The sequence below is a fragment of the Myiozetetes cayanensis genome, unplaced genomic scaffold (assembly GCF_022539395.1).
Source record: "Myiozetetes cayanensis isolate MyiCay16 unplaced genomic scaffold, myiCay2020 scf27, whole genome shotgun sequence".
In the NCBI taxonomy this organism is placed as follows: Eukaryota; Metazoa; Chordata; class Aves; order Passeriformes; family Tyrannidae; genus Myiozetetes; species Myiozetetes cayanensis.
In genome coordinates this window covers 1,331,890-1,338,819 of record NW_026087488.1, presented here as the reverse complement: position 1 = coordinate 1,338,819, position 6,930 = coordinate 1,331,890, and positions in this window count along the sequence as shown.

Below are 6,930 nucleotides of genomic sequence, written 5' to 3'. Positions count from 1 at the left end.
GCTCCCCGGGAAGGGGACACGTTCCTCTGCCCGCACCCCCGGGGCCGGTGGGCTCAGCTCCCTCGGGCGCTGTGCCCTGCGCTGGAAGGAGCCCACGCTGAGACATTTCCCCCACACCCCTCACAGGGGAGATTTCTCCCCCTTCCCCCGTGCGGGGTCCCTCTGCCCAAGCCCTGGCACAGAGTGGGCACAGGCTGTGAGGGTCCAGCAGAGCACCCCCAAGCCCGGGGTTTCCAAGGGGATCGTGGTCAGTGCTATGGGGCAGCTCTGGGGACAGGCTCACTGCCACTCAGCTCTGCAGGGCGTGGAAGGACACTCGGTTGGCAAAGGGAACTGCAGGGACAAGGGTTGCAGAGGACACTAAACCCCCACTGACCCTTGGCAGCAGTCAGGGGTGGGAGCAGGGAACAGGTTTGGGAATGGGCAAGGAAGAGATCTAAGCTGAGCTCTGGGATCTGAACAAAACCTACTTTTCCTAATGCTGTGAATGCACCCAGTCCCAAAGAACAACAAACTCATTTAAATCAAAGCAGGCACAGGACAAGAGGCAGCACCACACCCACAGCACAGTGTGGAGGGGGTCTGGGACCCTGCAGGGGAAGGCAGGGCTGAAATCTCTATTCATGACCACTCAGGCTCCCAAAAAACTTCCAGTTTGGTATCCCAGTTCCTGCTTCTCTTGGCTGGCACCTGGACATCAGCCCTGGTGAAGGCCAAGAGTTTTAAACCCAACATTTCCAGCCCAGATTCGAACTTTTTCAGCGCACTCAGGTCACCTGTGCAACTCAAAACCCACAGAAAATTCTACCAGCCACCAGCACCCACTGCAAACCCCGAGCCTGACCCCAGAGCCCCACGGGAGCCCAACTGCTGTTCCCTGACACTGCTGGCCATGGGTCCCCTCCCAGCAAAGCACCCCAGGGAGCTGGTGGCAGTTTTGGCTTCCAGCAGAGCCGGGCAGAGGGAAGGGAAAAGCCCTGGGGCTCATCTGGGAACAGCCTGCGCCTGCCAGCAGGAGTGTGTTGGGAGCTGCACGGACTGAACGGGCTGCTGCAGTCCATGGAACCTTCCCTGCTCTGTGGAGCAGGAGCAGCCCGGGGCCAGGATGGCAGAGCAGCACCCTCAGAGCCCCCCCCACCTCCAGGGACAGGAGGCTGGGCTCAGGGGTATCCCAAAGGGATATCCCAAACCTCACTGGGTGTTGGGAGTTTGTGGGAGATCACCCAATGGGCACACGGCAGCCTGACCACAACCTCAAGAAGACAGGACAGAAAAATCCCAAAAAGCCCCTTCCTGGCTCCCAGCCCAGAGCCCTCAGCCCAGCTGAGCAAGTTCCCAGCTCTGCTCCCACGTGCTGAGGCTGCTCAGTCGAGGAGGCAGCAGCAGCTCCCTCTCACCCACTTTTGGACCACACGAATCCTTGCTCTGCTGCCTTGCAGTGAGGGTGAGGAGCTCCCCAGCTCTTCTGTGCCTGGCACCCAGGGTATGTGGGGTGCAGGGACCAGGCTGCTGGGTGAGCGTCCCCCCTGTGCCCTCCTCACCTGTGAGGGTGAGTGGTTCATGCCCACCAGGTCCCTGCACCCAAAGGTGCTCTCATCCTTCACACCACAGCAGGTCCCTGATCACCCCAAAGCTCCCCTGATCTCAGGGGATGGGGGAGACACCAAGCCACTCTCCCACCCTTGGGGCTGGGGGATCCTGCAGAGCCAACACTGTCCCTGAGCAGCCACCCACTGTCCCCAGGACAGGGGTTCACACCCGCTGTGCCCCCAGGCTGTGCTCCCACTGCTGCCCCTCCACAGACAGGCTCCTGCCTGGGACTGGCTTTGTGGGAGGCTCCACAGGTGCCGGGGGAAGGCCAGGGCTGGGCTGAGTGCCCAGACCCCCCGGCACGGGCTGTGACACCCCCACCCTGCACTGGCCTGGGAACAGCCTGGCTCCTCTTCTGAGAAGGTCTCCTTTCCCTTTCAAGTGGGCTGGTGAGCTTTGACTTGGTCTTTGCACAGGCTTCATGGCATCGCATGATAATCATGTTCTGTCACAGTGGGTGACCTGGACCTTGTCCTGTTTCCACACATTTAGAGCCACCTGGCTAATGAAGTGGATATTGTTTTCTGGTCCATCTCTCTCACCCCGTTGCTCTTCCCCCTTCCTCCACGCCCCGCTCCTCCGAGTGATGTCAGGAGCCTCTCTGCAGCCGGCCCTTTCCCATCGTTGTCCGGCACAGCTCATTAACTCCTCTCAGCAGAAGAGCGCGGTCATTACGGCTCGGGGGCCGTGGGTGCCCCGGGGGCTGGGAGCACATAGTTTCCCAGCACCCGCCTGGCGGGAGCATCAGCCCGAGCTTTCAGCGGGAGGTGACTGTGGCTGGGAACGCAGGGCAGTGTACAGGGTGGGTTTCTTAAGCTGAGCATGCTCTGCTCTGCCCCTCAACGCTCCAGTGCCACTGGTTTGCATCCAGCCCACGCTGGCCATCAGCTCCCAGGGCTGGAGCAGCCTCACCTCCCGCTCCCCATCACTCCCAGCACCTGAGGGGCGTCAAGTACTGAACCAGCAGCCCAGCCTGTCCCATCCCATCGACCATCCTGGAACAACTGCCTCGGCCAGGCCACCCATCACCCACAGCCGAACTGTCACCACCATGGCCAGCGCGGGGTCAGCCACGGGCACAGCGCTGGCACGGGGGACTTTGCTCCTGGCACCGCACGGCTGCATCTCAGGCAGAGCCCCGGGTGCCAGGGCACCCCCACGTCCTGGCTGGGGCGGCCTCGTGCCCACCCTCACGCGGGCAGCGCGGGGACGCGGCAGCCGCAGGGCCGTGGGGATTTTCCCCGTGAGCCGGCGCGGCGGGCGCAGCGCTGTGACTCACACGGCACCGGGGGATTTCTGCCACGGACACACTTATGCATTTCGGATCTGCCCCTCATTTTTTTCTTACTGTTTCATTTAACGCCTGAGCGCGTGCAGACACCGCCCCTGACCTCGCGGGCAGTGGGCAAGAGAGTTCCCACCAAAACAGGGCCATTAAACCCCCTCACCGAGATTTTTTTCTCCTCTGCCCCCACTTGCGCTGAGATTTTCGCATTCCCTGCCTGCCTGCGCCTCCCCCACACCGAGGTGACGTAATGTTTTGAAGTCTTCTCCCATCCCCACCTTTATTAAATATGACCCGCGGTTGATCCCCGCGCAGGGCGAAGGGAAGCTGTGGTTTTGTGAGGGATCAGACATGAAAGGCAGAGCTGCCCGCCCCGTGCAGGCCTCGCTCAGCAGGGCCATGGGGAGCCCTCACTCCCAGCACCCCAGTACCTGCAGCCTCCAGCACTGCAGACGGGGTGGGACGGTGGCGTGGGTGCCACGTTCACCCTCCAAGGGCAGTTGGATCTGTTGGCATTTTGGTTTGGGATATGAATGCTCTTGCTCCTCCTCTCTCTGAGATGATGGATGGAGCTGTGGCTCTTCCCATGCAGAGATCTGGGGACAGGGGCTCAGTTCCAGGGGTGTGGTGGCCCAATTGTGGGCTGAGCCCTACTGTCCCTGTCCCCCATCCCAGCCATCGGCTGTGACCAGCAGTTCCCAGCACAGAGACCCCACTGACACCCTACAGACCCCATCACTGGCTATGCTGCACAACCTACTAGGCTCCCAGGGAAGGGACGGGTCCAAGGTGTCACGGAGCTGCAGAACTCCAGCTTTGCTGTGGAAACAACCCTTGTTCCACCCACGTGCCCCCCACTCAAAGCACAGGGAACCCTGGGTGAACCTGGGCATCATCTGGGAAGAGATGCTCCAGGGCTGCTCAGCCTTGAAGGGGATGGATTTCTCCCCATCTGGTGTCTGCCATGGTCTGGTCTCACCCGACAGGAGCACTCGGGCAGGGCTGGCACCAGGTGGGCTTCACTCACAGCCCCCAGCCTGTCAACAGTGCCAGCACTGGGGGCACAACTGGGAGCCCCACATGTTGCCCCTCGAGCCGTGGCAGCCACGTGGGTGCACCCACAGGAGGGTGCATCCCTCGCCCCGGTGCCCTCACCCACAGCCCCGCAGGTTCACCCGGCACAGCTCTCCCCAGGCGGAGGGGGACGAGGCAGGAGTTGGGGCTGGAGCCCAGGAGGGACAGGAGCCCCCCAGGCCGGGGCACAGGGTGGGCAGGAGGACACCCGGCAGCAGCGTTTGTCTGTCACACCCATAATTAATGTTTCTCCCTTACGCTTTGCAAATAACTCGCGACTCTCTTTGTCTGGTGATAAATGGCCCCTTTGAAGTTCTCCTTTCTCAAAAGCAAAGCAAAGAAACACTTTCATAATCCGTCTTCACCCTGTGCCGAGGCTCTGCTGCTCTTGGGGGCACAGGGGTGCTGGTGGCCCCTCACCTGCAGGTGGGACCCCTCTGGGGCTGCTTGGTGTCCCCCTTACTCTGTCAGGGGGGCAGATGGTGAGGCTCAGGATCACCTCAGCTTATCCCCTGCCCATGGACATGACAATGTGTCCTTCTGCACTGGTGGCCTGAGCACCACATCCCCTCCTCCCCTGCAGCAGGCTCCCAGCCCACTCTGGGACCCCTCAAACCCCTGCACCCCTCATTTTCAGAGCCTGGGGGCCTCCCTCAACCGCCCCAAGAGTTGAGCTGGAGGTGAGCACTGGAGCTGGGTGAGCAGGGGACCCACCACAGGGGTGTCTGGGGGTGGAGGGGTGCGGACGTGACCCAGCACCCACCACGAGCCACACACACGTCCCCCCGCAGCTCCAGCCCCACTCGGGTTCTGCTTCACTGCCACAGCAAAACAAGTTCTGCTGGGCTATAAAAAGGCACAGGTGGAAGCGGGGCAGGCTGGGAGTTGGGCCGGAATCCATGGCAGAGCCCTTGCAGGTTGTCACTGGCTTACCTGTCAGGGCAAACAATGCTATCTGCGCAGGGATCGCGGCACAAGGAACACCACAACAGCGGCCCGAACCCCAAACACGGGGTCACGGGGCAGAGCCGGGCAGGCAGCGGATCCCTGAGCAGAGCAGGGCTGCCCCGAGCACGCGGGGCCGTCCCACGCGTGGCTGTGCCCGACACGGAGCACGGCACCGGCACCGCTCCTCCCGGGGCTCCCCGACCCCGCTGCCGGGCAGGGGCGGCCTCGCCGTGTCCCCACGGGGGCAGGAATTGCACGGATGCCATTCTGCTTTGCCACACCGCTCGAGTCCTCTGACTCCTTATTAATTTAAGACAAAGAGGAGGGAAGCGAGCTGGAACCAGCGCGGAGGTGGAGTTGTTTTCTGGGAAAACAAAAGCAGCGTGGCCAGTGCCAAGGCCCAGGAGATGCTCAGGGGCTGGAGGAGCTCCCTGACAAAGGGGGTCTCAAATTTGGGGCAGTGAGTTGGGGGTGAGTCCCGGGTGTACTGCAGAGAGCCCCAAACCCAGGTACCCCAACCCAAACCCCGTCCAGCCCCGTGTGCCACCCCATGGTTACCGGTGCCTGTTTCTGTCACTTGCCCCTTTGTGTGAGGACAGTGCCATGTCCATGCCCCGGGTCAGGGATCCCCACTGGCAACTCCCTGGGCTGAGGGCGAGAGCTGCCATAACGGAACCAGAAAAGTTCAAAAAGTTCCAAGAGAAGTAAAGCCCAGCTCACTGCAGGCAACACAGGGAGGCGCAGACGGAAGAGGGATTTTGGAGCAAGGAAATGCTGCTGGAGGTTGGCAACAACCTCCCACCTGTGGCAAGAGGCCCCCATGGGCACAGCCGAGCTCACCCCAGCCCTGCCACAGGTGGGACCCCCACCTCAAGTGCAATTCTGTGCACTGGGTGCCCTCCCTGGGAGAGTCCAGCCCTGGCCCCCAGCAGGGTCCCCGCCGGGCCGTGGGGGGAGCCGGGAGGGCAAAAATCAAAAGCAAATTGCGGGAGTCAATGGCGCGGAGCCGCGGGCGGCCTCAGCGGCCGCCGTGTGACTTTGATTCCCCTATCATAACCCCGAATTAAAAATTCAAGCAATTACTTGCATGGCTTCCCCCCGATTAGGCTGGGCCTCGCGTTCATTAATGCGGGCGCACAGAGAAAAGCCATTAAGGGCGGGTGGTGGGGACAGTTTCGCTGAGAACAGTTCCGCTCCAGGAAGGAGCTGGGCGAAAGCCGAATTTCACACATCTCCGAGGCCGCCCAAGCACGGCCGAGGCCCTGAAAGCCGCCTTTGTCCCCCCCGCAGTCCCCGGGCAGGCGTCGGGGGTCCCTCGGGATGGGTGGCACGCTGAGGTGCATTGCCAGGGCGGGCAGGCTGGTCAGAGCATCGGCCCGGTGCCAACAACATCGAGGGGACAGCACTGACCTGAGTCACTGCGACATTGCCAGCACTGCCAAGCCCCTCTTGCCCCCCAAATTATTTACCCAGCCCGGCCCTGCGGGTGCAGGACCAGGTGGGCGCAGGGACAGGGCGGATGGGGGCGGCTGTTGGATCAAACCCTCACCCAGCCCGTCGCAGCCCTGTGCACGTGGGCCAGCGCTCGAGCAAGACGCGGCAAGTTTCCCACCCAGCAAGCCTGGGTTTATGAGCAAATTTCAAGTTCCACATAGTTTTCCCTCCCATTCCGATGCAAACGTCCCCCAGGAGCAGGGATTGGGCACGTCGCCTCGGCAGGGCTCCTGCCCAGGCTGTGCCCCCCGTGCCCCCGCGGGAACCCCCCGCCGCCGGTGCCGGCGTGCCGAGCGTGCCCGCGCTCCACCGCTGGGCCATCAAGGAAATCTGCTGGACTGAAAAAATACCAGCACGTCTAGACTGAAATACCAGTCTGGGCTCCCGGGGAGCCAGAGGACCCCCCCTGGGGAAGCGTGGGCTCCCTTTCCCGAGGGTGGCACAGGGAAGTATGACCCCAGGGACAGTGCTGCTCCCCGGGCCTCTCCAAGCCCCTTTATCATCTCCATCCCCTTGCTGGCTCTTCCCGCTGGGATCCC